This window comes from Marmota marmota, unplaced genomic scaffold (genome assembly GCF_001458135.2).
Source record: "Marmota marmota marmota unplaced genomic scaffold, marMar, whole genome shotgun sequence".
In the NCBI taxonomy this organism is placed as follows: Eukaryota; Metazoa; Chordata; class Mammalia; order Rodentia; family Sciuridae; genus Marmota; species Marmota marmota.
In genome coordinates, this window is record NW_025999842.1 from 4856541 (window position 1) to 4875964 (window position 19424).

General features: G+C 36.2%; 2 long non-coding RNA genes and 1 other non-coding gene across 6 annotated transcripts in view; 1 reads left to right on the top strand and 2 right to left on the bottom strand.

Annotated features, from left to right (window-relative positions):
* LOC107153440 overlaps window positions 1-19424 on the bottom strand; it is a 158321-nt gene that overhangs the window by 116584 nt on the left and 22313 nt on the right. The window lies entirely within an intron of this gene.
* LOC125616090 lies at window positions 2329-2431 on the bottom strand. Its single transcript, XR_007346717.1, has one exon. It is a non-coding gene; the product is annotated as a small nucleolar RNA U13 (small nucleolar RNA).
* Window positions 8922-19424, top strand: part of LOC125616515 — a 16652-nt gene continuing 6149 nt past the window's right edge. Inside the window, exons 1-2 of the long non-coding RNA XR_007347148.1 lie at window positions 8922-10942; window positions 14311-14387. This is a non-coding gene — a long non-coding RNA (uncharacterized LOC125616515). The remainder of the gene's footprint in view (window positions 10943-14310; window positions 14388-19424) is intronic.

A 19424-nucleotide genomic window follows, 5' to 3' on the forward strand; every position in this document is an offset into this window, starting at 1 on the left:
AATCAGCTGTGCTATTCTTCCCCTCTGATCTTGACTGAGCCCCGGATCCCACAAAACCTCAGGCAGCCAACCATTCCTAATCAAACGGAATTCTCAGAGAGATTCAATAGATATACTTTTTCAGTTTATCAAGGGTTTTTATAACTACCGATGACAAAGTTAGGTAGATAGATTAAAAACTACTGGTTTTAAAGTTTATAACTCATTTTGGAATCCTAAATTATCCTTTTGTTTGATTCATACTTTTCAAACCCCACTGGATCATCCCCATTAGTTAAAATTTCCTCAATCCCTGATTGTTCTCATAAATAAAAATTTTGGCTGCAAATACCATTGATGTTTTCATCCTGAGGGATGACAAGCAGCAGACTGGTGTAAGATTATTGTGTAGCATGTCATAAGGTGGAAGGCCACTAACTCTTGTGTGGAATAACTGCAAGCTGGGCTTCCTCCACTTCAGGCTTTCTTTCAGATGAGGAGACTGAGACCACATTTGCCCCCAGCTGCTTTAATTGCTCCCCTCCACCATTTAGCTAGTTTTCACTCAATGGGCAGGGTAAGTCTAGGTGATTTAGTCCATTCTCCCATCTGAGGTATGGTTTCCTGTCACTGAAGCCCACCTTCTGAGGCAGAATGAAAGTTGCCTAGCTTATTTGTTTATTAAGATGGAATGAAAAGCATGTTCATCACATGAACTAACGTGAAGCTGGCTGGAACAGCCAACCCCATGAAAGACAGAGAACCCCCTGGTCAGTAATCTTCTGTAGGGAAGCCATTGGCTGGCGGTATAATTCAATGCAATATTACATTTGTGTTCAGTATTGTAGTTCTCTGGGAGGCAAGGCTAACAAATCCCTAAACTGGGATGAGTAAAAGAAAGGAGGAATATGAAAATAGTTGAGACTAAACATGCCTGCATTACATGGTTCAAAAGGCACGTTTGTGACATAAGAACACCCAACCCTAGAAATGGCAAGACGTTGGAATGGAAGCGGGCCTGGATGACAGTTCCCTCCAGACTGGTTAATGGGAAGATTATGTGTTGTGTCCACCTTCGTGATGGAGGGAATCTCAAGGGCTCGCCAACGAAATGCTGATGAGGTACTCAGCTGCAGACCATTATTTACCTCCTTTGATTCGCTAAAGTATAAATAATCAAAATGATGCATAAATTTAATTGCTGGTGTCGTGTAGTTATTTTTGAGGAACAGCCACAAATCTGAGATCTAGTATTTAACAAACAACTCAGGCTACCTACTCAGACTAAACACATAGTGTGTTTTCCAGGCTGTAATTTTATAAAAACAAAATGTCTTTAGAGAGAGAACAAGCTAGTACTATTGCTTTAAAAATCACTTTAGGAAAAGTCTCCGTACTAAACTAAAATAAAACGTAGACAATCTAATCCATTTTGCTGGCTGGCCCTGATCCGCCCTGTTGTGCCATGTTATTACCTTCATTTCACTGACATCCCACACGAAAGTCTTCCCTCCAGCGGGCTCCTGGAGCAGATAGACTCCTCTCTCTTTCTGATGGGGGCTTTGTTTCTCTAAGAGCAGAGGTTTGCAGACATTTTGCCTTTGGGACCCTTTTACCCACTTAAAAATCAACCAGACTTTAAAGACCTTTTGTTTCATGTGTTTTAGCTTTTGGTACTCACTGCCCTGGAAATTAGACATGTTTTTATAAAAATGTTTCAAAAAAATAAATATTTGTAAGGAAAGTGACATTCTTTCACATTTACAAATCACTTTAATATGAGAATGAACAAGGCTAGAGTCTCATATCTACATCCCCACACAATCTGTGGCAATGTGTTGTTTGTTTTAACGAAGTATATGAAGAACATCCAGTCTCACACAGATACATAGAAAGAAAAGAGGAAAGTTTTCTAACGAACATCTCAGAGAATTATAGATACTCATCTACCATTCTACCAAAACTCAATGATAAGTAATTTCTTGAATTTCTTAGTTGCAACGTGGAATCTAAAAAACTTTCAATGAAATTTTGGATTCTGTTACACTAAAATCCATCGATGTATCTTAGAATTTGAATGAATCTTTTGCTCATAGGTTGTATATTGATCATTTGTTTCAATGAGATCACAGTCTCACTGAAAAGTCTTAAAGTATTGGTATGCTTTTAAGCTTGTGCTAGATGCAACTTTTTCACAATTGTGGATTTTGGTTCAAAAATTGCACTTTATTGTTGACAATATATATATATATATATATATATATATATATATATATATATATATATATATATATAGTCAGTTATTTTTCCCTAACAAGACAGGCTCACTTTTGTTCAATTATTTTTTCACATCAAACAGTAGTCTGCCAATGTTGCAACAAGGTTTAGTGACGGGCACATCTCACACAACTACGTGAACACTCAATCATTGCACTTATGAACCAAAAAGGATTACTTCCATTCATTTTTGAGAAAACATGTAACCAAGTGTGAATGGCAAGTTTTGACTCGCAGAATTCTTTCAACTAAAATTGGTGCTCCATGAAAAAAGTGGCTGATTCAGCTTACAACCCCAATAATCGTAGAAGTACTTCCCTGGAGATAACCATTATGCTTTGGTACAGAGCAGAGTAATTTATGTGTACTTCCCATAGCACACTAAAAAGATGTGTACTCAAGAGTCAAGATAATAAATTCAGTAATTTTTGTGCCACTTAACCAAGGACATTAAGGGAGAGTGCACTTTAAAATTTGTTATTTATTTATTAATTTTACTGTAAATATTTGATGACAAAAACAAAAAGGCTATTAGTATAATCTGGAGCCACTGTCTTGATTTAAGCCACCAGCAGTTTTATTCATGTCACTTGTTCCTTGTGAGTGCAAATACAACACAGGGGAAAATGCAAATAGTTTCATAGCATTGTTATGAAATAGTTTTGACCTCGAAAACACCCTGAATGTGTCTCAGGGACTGGCAGGGGTTCACAGAACATAGATTCAGAGTTCCTGTCATAGAATATTTTGATAAATTTTGCAAGTCAAAAGTTGCTAAGTGATTCTGGAAGTCTAAAAAAGCAGGAATACACAAATTGATAGTGACAATTACATTTTTTTCCTCAAGTGATTTATAATACAGTCATATGCCACAAAATATTTTTCAGTTGATAATGAATCACATATAAGATGGTGGTCTCATAAGACCATAATGGTGCTGAAAAATTCCTACTAGTGACATCAGAGCCATCACAGTGTAATGTGTGACTCAAAAGTTTACCCTGATGCTGGTGAAAACAAGCCTACTCTGCTTCCAGTCCCATGAAAGTCTAGTGCATATGATTAACTATGTGCAATGCATAACAACTATGTTATAACAATTATTAATGCATAACAACTATGTGAGGTACTTGGTACACTGACCTTTTCATCATAATTTCAGGGTGAATTCCTTCTACCTTATTTTTTAAAGTTTTCAGTAAAAAGTAGGTCAAATTATAATGGCAGTGGCCTTAAATCTGGTGTTTACTGTAACTCTTGATTGCATCAAGAAGAGACAACAAATGATGGACCTATACCATGAAGGTCTGTGCAACACTCTGCATGTTCACATAATAACAAATTGTCTAATGAAGTAGTTCTCAAAATGTATCTCTGTCAGTGATACGTATCTATAAAGCCAATAAAAATATCAAGATACATAAATGATACATTCTCAAAATAAAAACCCACTCTTCTTTTACTAGTTTATTTTAGTTTTACATAACATTAGGATTCATTTTGACATAATGATATAAGCATGGAATAAAATTTGCTCCAAGTTGGTTCCCAGTGCTTCCCCTATCCCTTCACTCCTTCCTCTCCCTGATCTTTACTGATCTTCCTTCTATATATTTACTTATAGATTTACTTATATTTACTTTTAAAATCAGTGCATTATGGACATACATAAAGGTGAAATTCACTGTGGAATATTCATAAAAGATCTAAAACCACCATGCTGTAGGGATGCAGCCACATCAATGTTTAGCAGCACAATTCACAATAACTAAGCTATGAAACCAGCCTAGATGCCCTTCAACAGATGAATAGATAAAGAAAATGTGGTAAAAATACCCAATAAGGGCTGGAGTTGTGACTCAGTGTTAGAGTGCTCGCCAGCAAGCGTGAGGCACTTGGTCCAATCCTCAGAACCACATAAAAGTGAAATAAAGATATTGTGTATCCACCTACAACTAAAAAATAAATATTAAAAAAATACACAATGAAATTTTATTCAACTATGAAGAAAAATGAAATTATGGCATTTGCTGGTAAATGGATGTAACTGGAGACTATCATGTTAAGTGAAATAAGTTAGACCCAGAAAGTTAAGGTCTTAATGTTTTTTCTCATATGTGGAAGCTAGAGTAAAATAAAGGGGGGATGTGAAAGGGGGTTTTGTAAAAATAGAAAAGAAACCTGCTCTTCTTGATCCATTATTTTTCCCATAATTTTTGGTTACTTAGATTTCTTTGTGCCTAAGATCATGCAACTATAAAATGGAAATGATAATTGCTCCTAAAAATCTTTGATTTTTTTATGCAATTGTAAGGCTTTCATTGAGGGCATTTATGACTAATGAACATAAAGTTATTTGCAATACTTTTCTGAGATAACAACATAATGGCACTTCTCTTTATTAAAGGGTTTGACTTCAAATGCTATTTGATAGTGTCTTTCTGAAAGAATTTTAAAGATGAACAATACTGACAAGGCAAAAACTGAAATGAACCTTAAGATTAATACCTGCTACATTTTTATCTAACATAGGACAAGGGAAACTCTTGAAGTTATGGTGAGGAAGGTTGTTTTTCATTACATAGCCTAAGATTTTAATGACTGAATGGCATAAAATATTACTCTTAATATGCTTTGACATTTTCCTTTATTAGAAAATATTTTCAAATAGCTAAGGAACAGCACCATTAGTAAAAATATTTAATTTTGCAGAATATTACTCCGGGTGTCAGCTGGCACAGGATGAGACAGTCTGTTTAGTATGAATTCCTAAGGCTGAATGAAGGTTTTGAATTTGAATGAAGGTTCACAGACTTCACAAAAATATTGCCTTCCTTCTGGCAGGAGCTTTGAGAAATACCTCTGCCAGTGTTGACACAGTTTTAGGAGGGCTCCATGGTGTATAATCAGATTAGCCTATTTTCTTCCAAGTGCCTGACTCCTGAGTCCACATATGGAAGTGGTTCTCTGAGAGTAGCAGCAATGACGCCTATACTTCAGGAGTTCCTTCAGTCAGAAATAATCAAAGTCTAATAAAGGCAGTCCATCTGAGAGATGCTGGATTTCAGATGGGATCTTATTTTAACAAGTTTGAGGATAGGGAGGAAGACTTGGGTTCTTCTAGTTTAACAGTGTTTAAAAATCAATCCTCTCTGTCCCATTCATCTGAAACCTATAATACATCTATATGAGTTTTCGGCAGCAGCCCAGCAACTGCCATGGTAAAAATGAAAATTAGGTGTGGGAGGTAGGTGTGTGCAAAATGTGGCTACATCCCCTTCTGGATCTCTGCTATGTGATCTTGAGCTGCGATTGACCTTGAAATGGAGCAAAACCAAGCAAAGGAAAGGCCTCCCAGGGACTGAGGGTTTGTATCCAGGTGTCTGAAGAGTGGTCATGTGCGAGCACGGGTAATGATGTATCATCTGAGCAGTTTATGCATGTTGAGTCATTGAGGTATAAATTGAACAGAACACTGTGATGAAGAGCTGTGAATCACAGAAATCAATGAGTAGAAAACAACATCTGTCTAAAGATAGACTATCAACCAGAAAGTCTTAACGTGAAGTTACTGTGTGCTTACTTCTGTGTTACACTCTGATCATTGGATGCCATGTTCATTTAAACAATAATGGTTTATGTAGACCATAGGCTAAGAAGAAGCCACCACAAGGGACAACATGTCCTACCAAGGAAGGGTGACCAGTGGGCAGGGTGCTCTTAGCTATAAGAAGGAAATAATACAAAATGTTGCCAAATACCTTAGCAGCAGCAACATCAAGTAAGAATAAGAAAGTAGATGAGTAGACAAAGGGTTCAAGAAGAATTCATTAGTAAAAAAAAAAACCTCAGGAAATGTGTGCAATTTGCATAGGTATTGTAATGGACAATACCCTTTATCTTTTAGTTTCTGCAGCCCCTTGAGTTCAGCTTAAATCCTCGCATAAAGTGACAGCTGGAAGTAGTATTTCACTTTTATAACTTTCAGAACATTTCTCGCAGTCAAGTATCTGGTGTTGTGCCCATGTTTGTTTTTGCACCTCCTTGTGCTACACAGCAACCCTGCCTTCTTCAAGCCAAGGCCAAGACAGAGCCTGAGAAGCGAGTTCCAAAAGGCGGAGAGTGCCAGATTCCAGATATAAGAAGCCATCTCTCTTTTCTTTCCTGGTGACAAGGAAAGTGATTTCTCTGCAGTATGACATTTCAAGTCATGCCTAACTTTTGTTAGAGATAAGCAAGCTGCCAGCCCTGAAAAAATTGGGAGGACACAGGATTCAAGAGCCCAAGAAATGGTTGGGAGGCTTATTCCTTATGTACTTGTACAGCTCTGGTCAGAGCCAACCCCTCTCAATCTCCTTTTCTTCTTTCCTGTGGTGTCTGGACAGTCCAAGGAGGTGGGAAAAAGAGAAAAAGCAAAACTGTAAGAATAAAGCAGAGGTTAATTGATAGAATAATAGAACTAGTTAGACTTTCCACGAAACAGAGTGAGAACAAAAGCGAAAGACTCTTAGATCATTACAGAAATGTTAAAATTAAGGTGATCATTAATGGAAAAGTTGCGAAAGATTTTTATTAAGTTTCAAACATAAAATTTAGATGTTTACCTCTTAAATATATTGGCTTCTTTTTCACTGAATTAACAAATTCTTTAACAACTTTGCCTACTCCTTTAAATATAGCAAAAGTAAGTTATAGAGAGAATTCTAAGAAACAGAATTCTGGAGAACAATAGCCACAGTCTCACAATTTCTCATTCTCTCCTCATTCTTACCATTAGCAACAGATTTCACGTCATCTCTGAGAAATAAAAAATGCCCACTCCCTCCCATTCTAATTACTCTCTGAAGCTGTCATTGTATACCATGACCTAATTAAAGATCTATAATGGTTCCCAAAAGTTCTTAAGTTAAAAACAAAGTTCATAGTCAGGTATGGTGGTGCACACCTGTAATCCCAGCAGCTTGGGAAGCTAAGGCAGGAGGATCATGAGTTCAAAGTCAGCCTCAGCAAAAGCAAGGCACTAAGCAACTCAGTGAGAACCTGTCTCTAAATAACATACTGGGGATGTGGCTCAGTGGTCGAGTGCCCCTGAGTTCAACCTCGGTACCAAAAAAAAAAAAGTTCATAATCAACTTTTCAGGCTTATCAGCTTTACATTCACTCATCAGCATTTTATTTCTTAACCAATGTGTGTCAGGCATTTGCTAGATATAGAGAATAAAGAGATGAAAGATGGGCTTACAGAATTGAGCAAAACACAGTGTTGGAGGAGAAACTGACCCATACCTTCCACCAAGCAGTGTCATTAGTACTGTGGACCTCAGAGAAGAGACCTCTAAAACACAATGTTGAAGAGTTTGGAAGTTTTCTGAAAGATATAATGACTAGGTTGATTTTTAAATAAAAAGTAGATATCAGCCAGATGAATAAAGTCCAAGGGACAAAATGCACAAAAACAAAGAGAATTGCAGAAAAGCACAGGCGAACTGGAATCAGACATGTGGTAGGTGACAAGACCAGACTGTTAGTATAAACAGCCCATTAAGAGCCCTGCAAAAGGTTTAGATTATAATTTTAATGTAATGAGGTTACATTTAAGATTTTGAGTAAAAATGATAGGAACATGATACATTTTCTCTTTTAGAAAGATTTTTTTTCAAACACAGAGAATGGATTGATATAGGAAGACCAATCCAAAGATTCTTAGAGGAACCTGGAAGGCAAACATGAGGACTTAAATGGTTGGTTTTCATGGGAGAGAAGTCAATGTGGAAGGAAAGATGGGGAGATGAAATTTAGAAACAAAATTTTAGTATCTGGTTACAAATTGAATTGGGGCACCATGAATGAGGGAGAAGAAATCCAATATGACTCTCAGCTAATGATTTTGTGACTTTAAAGAATCAACAGTTCTGGAGAGAGAAAGAAGCTCACTTGGAGGTAGGATGATTCTTTTGAAGGACCCTTCTCTGTACAAGTCCACATTGCAGAGTAGATACTGGGGCAAGAAGAACTATTGGAGGTCATCAGCATCTTGGTTACAAATATATTCATTAGAACAGCAAAATGAATGGACTTATTTGGTCTTTACACCTAATACACATGGTCAATGATCTGGCATAGAATCAAAAGTGGATATCAAGGAAAGCAGTTTTAAGAAAGAAATGGTCAACAGTGTCAATGAGGGAATGAGGCAGAAAGTAGACCTCCCATAGGCAGACAAGATAAGGGCCTTGGAAAGGGGAAGGAAGAGAGGAGAACATCATGCCATCTTCGAAGAAGACATTGGGTCTGGAGAACATTCTCTTATTTGCTGCCTCTGACAGCTTTAACCACAAGGGCTCCTTAACACCTGTTATTGCTCCTAACAACTTCAACCACAATTTTTCTTCCTTAACTACCCTTACCCCTAGCAACAGCTGAACCACCAAATCTACCCTTACCTGGAGCACTTCCTCTCCCCAACAGATGTGTCAAACCACAAAATTGGACCCCTCCTCTGAATTATGTAAATAAGGGACGAAATTATACAATTCTGATTGGCTTATTAAATTCAGAGCTTGAAGAATTTTGAGGGGAGGGATACCAGGGATTGAACTCAGGGGCACTCAACCACTGAGCCACATCCCCAGCCCTATTTTGTATTTTATTTAGAGACAGGCTCTCACTGAGTAGCTTAGTGCTTTGCTTTGCTGAGGCTGGCTTTGAACACATGATCCTCCTGCCTCAGCCTCCCGAAGCACTGGGATTGCAGGTATGGGCTACCACACCCAGCTAAAGAACTTGATAGTTTGATTTTAGCATCCCTTGCCCCACCAATGTCTGCACTGGGTCATCATACATGCCTTCAAAAACCCCTATACAGTAAACTTTTTTATTGGAAACCTTGGGATCCTGCCCCCTTTGAGAGCTCTGAATTTTTTTTTATTATTACTCTAATAAATTCTGTTACTTTGCTCTCTCTGTGTCTATAAACTTCATTCTTCAAATTTGTGAAACAAAGAACACACCCATCCACACCATGTTACATCAACTGCAGGAAAGATGTCCAGTAAAATAAGGCCTAAAACCATCATTTTGTATAATAATTCCATTAGTATTAAGATAGAAATCAGAGTGTAGGGAGTTGAGGAGTGAATGACTGGCCAGGCATAAAGAGAATGTGAGTATAATATTTTTATCATCCAAGAAGAACTAGCTTATGCCATGGGAACAAGCAAGTCTCAAATTCTGGTGACTTAACACAAAAAAAAAGATTTATTTTTCATTGTGGTATATGTTCATTGCAGGCCATTAGGGAAGCTGTGCTTATTATATTCATGCAGAAGCCCAGGCCAATGAAGGCTCCAACTCAACACATCCAATATACCATTGCTGCAACAATAAAAAGAGAGAAAGTAGAAAAAAAAAAAAACTGCCGTGTCTCACAATATGTACCAATTCATTTTATGGGCTCAGGCAAGTTACATGGTCACACAAGGCAGAGAAGTACCATGCTACTATGTGTCCAGAAAGAGGAGAACCTGGATATTTGCACACAGTTATCATAACTGGAGTAGGTTAAGAAATTAGCAACAAATAGTTTTAAGTTTGACCAAAGATTTTTGTTTGTTTAGTTTTTAAAGACAATAGCCTGGGTGACATACATTTGTGATCATGCTCCATAGCTCACACTTTGTGTTCACTCGTGCAATGCATCCAGTCAACATCATTCATGTCTAATACCCTATTAGAATACCATTCCCAATGCGGGAATATTACTCTGCTTGAGAATCACTTCATGAATGATGCTGTCCCTTGATGAAACTATTTGCCCACTTGAATCCAATTATATTTAGTTAAGTATAAACTAGTCTTCCCGTTTGTAAAGAGGGTACATTCCAAGACCCCCAACTCATGACTGAAATGTGGATAGTACGGGACCCTATATATGTTCCCTTTTTTTCCACATATGCACATCAATGATAAAATTTAATTTATAACTTAGGCACAGTTAGAGATCAACAATAACTAACAAAATAGAACAACCATAATAATAAACAGTAATGAAGATTATATAAATGTGGTATCTCTCAAAATAACTTGGTGTACTATACTCATCCTTCTTGTGATAATGTCAATGCCTACATAATGAGATGAAGTGAAGTGAATGGTGTAAACATTGTGAAGCGGCATTAGGCTATGAAGTAAGGGTTGCTTGAGTACAGACACTGCAATATTGTAACCATCATTTGATAACCCAAGTGATTACTAAGTAACTAACAGACAGTTAGTATATATAACATGGATACACTGGCCAAAGGGATGATTCATATCTCCCATGAAGTGGGTATGGATCCTATCAGATTTCATCACACTATTTAGAATAGCACACAATTCAAAACTTATGAGTGTTCATTTCTGGAATTTTCCATTTAACATTTTCTGACTGTGGTTGACTGTGGGTAACTAAAACCAGGGAAAGTGAAAACTACATCATGGGGGACTACTGTATTTCCTCATGTTTCCAGTGTTGACTTAATTTGTGTATTTTGAACATGTTTTGGAGTATTTTCTTCTGATTCCTAAAGGTCTCCATTTGTCTCCTTTCTTTACACAGACCAACTGGCCATAAGGAATGTGCTCAATCCATGATTTGAAAAGAACAATTGGTTTCTCCAAGACCAGAAAAGACCCTTCAGCAAAGGTTTTGGTGTCTTACCACCCCCATAAAGTTGTTTATACAATGTTTTATAAAGAAAATTGCAGACTCTGTTTTTTTCCATGGCTAAAGAGGCAGGAAATTGAGCAGCAGTGGCCTAACTCTTATGGAAACTCCACCCCTTGTACTGGCACTGTAGTAATTTTGCTTATTCTGCTTTCTGGGACTAGCCCAAACCTGTCAAGTTCTCACTTTAAAAACTTGCAGATGCATCCACCACATATTTATGCACTCATTTTCATATGCATAGAAGTTGCTACTGAGAGAAGACACTTCATAAAGAAGGCTTGCAAGTGAGTTGTTTTTATCAAGACAGACTTACTCAGCTTTACCTTCATTCTCTTGCCTGGCCCTCCAGAACCATGGCCATTCATGTGCAGGATCCCTCTCTGGATTCAAAGCTTAGTCCGTTCTGTGGGACATGTGTGCTATCTGGCACTTACACATCAAAACCATAACCTGTGCTTCATTAACACAACCCATTTTACTGAGCTAAACAACCATAGATATACAAACTCAGGAGAAATGAAACAGGTGCACATGTAGTTTGGTAAGGATTTCCATTATAATCATAGTTGAAAATTTAGACTTAAGTTATTAAATTTTTGAGCCAGGTGGAGTCACAAAAACCACCCCCACACAAAATAAATAGGTCAATACATAACCCAGACAGACCAGAAAAGGCTTTTTGAAGAAAAGGGAAATTTTGTCAAGAAGTGTGTTTCCTGAAAGAATGAGTTAGGAAGCGAAGGCAGTGTATGATTAGGAAAAAGCTAAGCCACAGCTACTTGGGTGTGTCCTGAGGACAAGCATCTACTGTGATCCAGTGAAGCTTCTGAATATCTTTTCCACACAGGGGAGAAAATACAATTTCTGGTCTTATTAATTTCAATCTTTGATTCCAAGTAGCAAAAATACTAAAGAATCCTTGTAGCCAAATTGCATTCATAAATAATTTTTTTTACAAGTGAGTTGACTCCAGTTGGCATTTATCAACTTATAGGTCAGTTCAAATGTTTTTACAATGAGCCATAAAAGAGAGGAAGTATACTCTGTGCTAGTGGTCAGAAATCCTGCTTTTTCTCAGCGACTTGTAACTGCCCAAAACTGATAACACCACATACAGGACCTTTGTAATGGTGTGAAATGCCTTAACAATGAGCAACTCCTACAGGGGTAGGTGGCCAGGTCATTGAGCAGCTCTTAACACAATTGTCTTGTGATGCCTGAGTCCTGTCAACCCTTTTCTCAGTAAGCATACACTACTTTTTAATCCCCTTTCCAACCATTCCCTCCTTCTCCCCTTATGTTAATCTGCTTCTTTCCATTTTTTCCATTTTGATATTTTTATTCCTGCTAGAAACTCCTAGAGCCTTCTCACTCCCTTCTAAGCCTTCTGGAAGAATTGCCGGGCCATGTAGTAGTGAAAATGCTGCTGAAATGGAGATCGCTTGCGGGCAGAGATCAGGGCTGCCTTGCACATAATAAATATGGCATGTAGCATTTACTATATTTTCAGTAGTCCAACCCCATTTCTTTTAAAGACTTCTGGTGAAAATATCTGTGAGCCTTGTTGAAGTGCTGGATCTCATCCACATCTTCCAAATACCCTAAAGTACGAGGAGCAAAGAGCTGCCTGTGGAATATCAAATCTCCATTTCCAGCCAACCTCTGAATCAGTGGCTGTATTACAGTAAAATCAAGGAAATAGAAATGGAAATAGAACCAGAAAATAGTTTGTATGTCCCAAACTCATTTAGAACCCGATTCCACAGAATTATGAAATTCACGTTGTCACTGTTGTATTTCTAACATATTCCACAGAAGCTCAAAATCTCAGGCCACAAAAAAAGAGGGAGAAAGGGTAAAAACAACAAAAAATTTGTAAGAAACTCTGAGGAATGTGAGCCTTTTGTCAGAGAGATGCTGGATTACAGCTTAGCTGATTTATTTTAAAGGGGGTAACTTCAAACTGTAACAGGTAGAAGCAGAAAATGCTAAGCGATTCTGGTCTATAAAAAGGGGTAGATGTTTTACTCCTCTGGTGCTTGATGTCCTGACACATCACTCCAAATTCCATTGACTGGTAACCAGCACAGGCTAGTTACCAGTTACTCATGAAGCACCATCATAACTACTGATGCCCACAAAGCCATTATTCCTTTTGTTTGCTCCATGATGTATTTTGTCTTTAAAGACTAAAATACTAAAATTACCAAATACAAACCCAGGCTAGTATTTCAAATTTGAAGCTACTTTTGCCAAACCCAACAAAAATTTTAGAGAAATTCATCATTAGGACAAGCAGTATGTCACATTCCAAATCATCATTAAGACAACCAGCGTTTTACAACATTGCAATTCTTGAAAACACAGACTGATCTGTCTTTGCAAATACATACTTTCCTCCTACAATTCAAATTTATATAAAAAGAAATTGTTTAGGAAATAGAAAGATCTACAATGTCTTACAGTCCCAACATGTGAAACAGTCTCATTCCATTTACAAATGAGATGAAAAAATGTTTTAGTCAAATATCACAATTTGATTTTGTGAAATATTTTTTTGATTATTGCATATTAGCACAGGTAGTCAATGGGTTTTTTTCCAGGTTTGTGTTAATCTCCTAACTTCAGGGAGAAAGTAATAATTTTCCAAGGAAAGAGAGAACCCCCAAACAATGTTGTGACTACCTCACTCACCCCCACATTAGATAAAACCTTAAATCTAGAAATATATCAGCTTGGCCCTTAACACATTCAGGAATCTCTAAATCCCAAGAACCAAAATAACAAAGCAACAAATAATTATTCAGACAAGAATTAGATGACAAATCTAATCTCCTTCTAGTCACAATTTGAGAAGAAAAAGAATTTTGAAAAGTAATAGAATACTCTAATCTATAGACACAATATCATCTAAGTTATCAGATTTTTCTTAAATAGATATACAATATCCTGAAAAAATAATTTTTAGAAAATAGACTGATTCTTCTTGTTGTCATCCTAACTATTTAATCTGACAAAGAATATGAAATAGCTGTTTTCTACTTAAAAATCGAGTTCTCTAATTTTCCTCACCTAAGAAAAAGCCTTTGTTTATTCTATTTGAAGATGAAAAAGTTAAAGTTTTCATTATTCAAATACTTTTTATTGTAATTGAGTGGATAGAACACAGTGCAGGACAGGCAAAACTTCCATCCAAGTTAAGGAAAGGGAGCAAAGTACAAAACAAGGAAGCAAGAAATTACCAAGAATAATTAACATGAAATTAATAGGAACTAGGAGCATTCTCAAAACGGGACCCATTCACCCTTCACAACAAACTTTAAAATACTTATTATTATCCTCAGGCAAAATAAGAGGAAACCAAATATCACAGAAATAAAACAACGTGCCCTAAATCTCTGCATGATCACCAGGGCCTAAGGTAAGTGTGTCTCACCACACAACATCAGTGCTGTAGTTCTATATTTGTGTGTTAAGATCATACTGTATTTCTGAGACCTCCCTGGAGACACCAATGGCTGTGGTCACAGTAGCATCATGTTGCAAAGGAGCTGAGTGAGTTTCCATCTAGATACTGAGGCTCATATTTGCCTATGTGAGTGATAAATCAGTCAGAAGTAAATCTGTGGAGCTGGCAGACATAGTCTTTATTGCCTCCATCCTACCTTTCCCTGAGGTGCCTTGATGCCTTGCAGATGCCTGGCACCTCCAGCTGCCCAAGTCCTCCCAGCCTCACCTGTGCCCACAGCACCACAAATTGCCTTGGATCATAATTATCTGCATGCCCTCCTCACCACAATCTCCAATACATTGTAAATTTATGATACAGATGGTGTCTTGTTTCTCTCATTTTTATTATTCTTACCTCAAAGTGGGTACTTGGTGAATATCTGTAGAAGAAATGTATGATGTGTGACTGGATCTCCCTCTCATCCTAATAAAATTATTCAAGTCCTACATTTCCACTCTATAGTTCTCTGACCCATGCTCCTTTGGGAGACAAACAACTAATAATACATTCTGTTGACTTATTAAGAAATGATTGACTGTTGGACCCTCTCAGATTCTACATTTCAGTATTGTTGTATATGAGTGTATGTGACTAAATACACAATCTTTGCAGTATGACTACTGGCTATTTTAAACTTGGGAATTTAGACAGAGCAGCATCTCAGTAAAAGTGAATATGAAACCAAAAACAATGCATGAGGGCACAGCCAAGGAATCAAAGCCAAGCCTGGTCTGGTTAAGAACACAGCAAACTGCAGGCAGGAAGGGGTACATATGAACGCTATTACCACACACCTGACAGATGTCATATTACTTATCACTCACTGAAAACTTTGAGGTATTGTTTCTATTTTATTAAAGAAAAAATAAGACCCAGGAAGTTAGATGTTAGGCCATAGCCAGACATGGAATAAATGGTGGAGAGAGAATTTCATTTTGGACTAGCAATAACACTCCTTTATTAAGCACAAATCCCCCAATCCTCAAAGTTTTTGTCCAGACAGCAGCAGGAGGACTGAAGACGGTCTATTACAAGAAAGACTTAGCAGAAGGATTAAAACTATTGAATCTTTTAATGTGGCTTAGAGAAAAACATCTTGGGATAGAGAAGAAACAAAACTAACTCATTTGAAGCATAATTTCCAAAGACTTGCCTAAGACCCCACCTGATATTTCACCAAGAACATCCCTTTCCTTGCCCTAGAAACCCTTCTTAGGGTTCCATAAAGCCATTTCCAAATCTCTGCCAGCCACATAAATAAAGACCTGGATGGATTCTGTAGCAATAACTGCAGTAAAGATGACATCTGATAAGAAATTCATTTCATATTTTGATACCATTTAGGAGTCACAAGACAAAAATTTAAACCAAACTTGTGGTTGATTAAATGGGTATAATGGAAGGGAAGGAGAAGGTTCTAAGCCTTGTCTTGAACACTTACTATGTAATGTTGGATTGCCCCTTAATCAAGCTGGACATCAGTAAATTATATGATATAATGTCCATTAGGTACATAGTAGTGGTTTGATGAATTATGGCTCTTATTATTATGTTGGAGATTCCTATATATTCATAAGATATTATTATTATTATTATTATTTAAGTAATTTATGGACACTGTCAGTTTCAAGCTCACTAAGAGGAATGCATACTAAAATGGTCTCAGTTATTCTTTGATAACCAAAATAAAGTAGGGTACTCTGTATGATTTCACATTATCCTTTGGGCATAAAGATTATGACTTTTACAGTCCAGGAGACTCATAACTGTCTAATTACCTGTTGAAGATTACTATATATCAATCTAGTAGTGTGTTTCTAGCCCTGCTCAAGATTTAGAATGAACATGTATTATTTGCTGTCATAAGAGTAATAATTTGAAAAAATTTTAAAAAGCATAAGGAAGAAATTAAAATCACTCCAAACCCAATCTTAGCATCAGGTTTGTTTCCTTCTAACCTCTTTTTATTCAAATCAGAAAGTGTGTTTGTATGCACAACCACAAGCTGTTTGTGTATTATATGCAAACTTTTTTAAAACATGTCATTCAGGTAAATATTTAAGACTATTAAATATTTTATGATTATAAAATTATTTATAATGGCTGCCTTATATTGTATCTTTGAATTTTTTTATATTTCATTTAACTAATTTCAATTGTCTCTAGTATAATTTTAAATTATCAGTGACTAACACCTTTATGCAAAGAATTTCATTTATTTTTTTACTATTTTCTAAAATAATTTGGCTTCCTATTACAAATTTATAAATTTGTTGGTGAAAACAGAATGTACAGGTTCATAGCTTTTGATATTGATTTCAACATTATCCCTCAACATAACAATTTTGCTATTTTACTGAAATCCATAAATTCCAGGTATTATCATAAGAAGGACTGCCAATTTCATAGGCTTAAATTGCTGATAAATACTACTTTTATTTATGCATTCCTTCTGACTTGTGAATTTGAGTATCTTTATACAGTTTTCAATGTCTGTTTTTTTTTTCATTTTAAAGGATGGTCTGTTCATAAACTTTTCCTATAATTCAATTAGCCTTTACCCATAATTTCAAATTATTTGGAAGATCTTCTAAGAGATTAAGTGTATAAATCTTTTATCAGTACATATATTGTAAAAATTTTTCCAACATTTGATCAATTTTTACCTTTTTTCTCAAAGTGCTTTGATTTTTGTCATATTGACATCTTTCATTTAACCAAAAGTATCAATTTTGGGTATGAAAAAAGAAACAATTAGACTTATACAGATAACCTAAAAAAGTGGCAAAACTAAAAGAATGCAATTTTGTTTCAACCCCCCAAAATTTTTAATTGTTTAAACTTTACTATTAGGAATGATGATCACAAAGTGAGAAAAAAAAAGAACTGCACTCTATCTTACAGGAGATAGTCATCAAAATTAGAATCTATTGAAGATAAAAGATAATAAAATATTCATTAGTTAAGAGAAAATAATAAATAACATTTTCAATTTTGGTGCAAGAGAAATTAGAGAATTGAAGGCAAAAAGTAAATAAAACAGTAAAAAGACAAAGAAGCACATTTTATCTCAATGAGGGAACAATCTATAAGAAATATTCACTAGTCACAAAACTATAAGTTGATGCGTCAAGATCAAATTATATAAATCAAAGACTATTAGAAATTCAAAGAGAAATCAAAAAAAATAATAGTGTTACTGGGATAACAGAATTCTTCATTTGAAATTTCTAATGAGTAAAAAACAATGAGATTGAAACCAAAGATATGGATCTAAATAAGCTCATTAACAACTAATGTAAGCCAGGTGCCATGATGCATGTCTGTCATCCCAGCAGCTTGGGAGGCTGAAGCAGGAGGATTGTGAGTTCAAAGTCAGCCTCCACAACTTAGCAGGGCCGTAAGCAACTTAGCAAAATCCTGTGTCTACATAAAATATAAAATAGGGCTGGGGACATAGCTCAGTGGTTAAGAACCCCTGGGTTCAATGCCAGGTATGAAAACCAATAGATAGATAGATAGATAGATAGATAGATAAACTGAGTTACTATATATGCATCAAACTCAGCCAAAAAAAAAATCATTCTTTGACAAGGGCTCATTAAAAACTTAAAAATATATATCATTTTATGCAAAAAGAAAGCAAGCTTCAAAATTAATGTAGTTATATATAATATGATCACAAAACAATAACAATAGATTTTTTTAGTTTTTTTCTAATTAACTTTATTTTAGTTTTTACACAAATGGAGCACAGCTTTTCATTTCTCTGGTTGTACATGATGTAGAGTCACACCATTCATGCAATCCTACTATATGTAACACTTAGATATTTTTATCCAAGTGTAAACAAATAGAATGAAATAGGTTGGCGTTTTTTAAGTAAATGCTTTCATCAACTCATGTCAAAAAAGAAAACAGAACTTTATTTACAATGAACATACATATTATTGTTAGAGTTAAATCCAAGATTTTAAATATTTTAATTATTGACAGAATATATTAGATAAAAAGATAAATTTTTTATCTCGAATTTGCTCCTCAAGAGGCAACTTTCATGAACATAAGAAGGAGAATTTTCATGACCCAGACTCAGTGAGAATTTACACCTTCAATAGAGGAACAAAGAAACCAAATTGATCTTGGACTGTTAGCAGGCATTACATGCCTGATGAGTGCCAAGGATGACCTCTACTCTATTGTGTATGGTGTCTGCTTCCCCTCCTCTTCCATATCCTACCTCAGGAACAGAGGGCATCACACAGATCAATGGGGGCAGAAATAAGACAATGAACAAAGTTTGGGAGAGAAGCAGTCTCACACTTTCTTCTTTCTGTTCATTTTCTGGATCAGGACAACATAAGACATGGTAGGATGGGACAAAGAGATGGGCATCTTGTCAAAAGCCATGGAGAGATGATCAGTGCTTTCATTTCTCTCTCTCTCATCTCTCTCAGGGATGGTGCTACTAGAGAGATGTGCTTTGGGGATTGGGGGAGTTTTGTTACTTTAGGTAGAGAGGTCCAGCAAGATAGAAACCTGGGAGAGAATGCAAGGTAAAGCTGGCTACTTGGGGAAACCTCTTGAACATATTTTTACAGGTGATAGGAAAAGAGTGAGGCTGAGTTCCCTTCTGACTTTGAGTAGTATATCAGCTAGGAAGGGATTTAGGGTAGAAGCACAATCAAAGAAAGAAGGTTTATTTGCCTGAAATGAACTTGAGCCTAGTTTCTAGGAACCTTGAAAGTACAATGGGTAGCAGGATGGCAGATGAACATGGGCAGTGAAAATACCCAGGTTATTGGTCAGACCATGTCCAAAAACTATTCAGACCTGGGTGTTACAATATAAGTGAAAATATGATCCATCGAGAGGGAGACCGGGGATGGTAGAGGGTATGAAAAACCACATATATTAGGAAAGTACCAAGAAAAAAAAAAAAAAAAA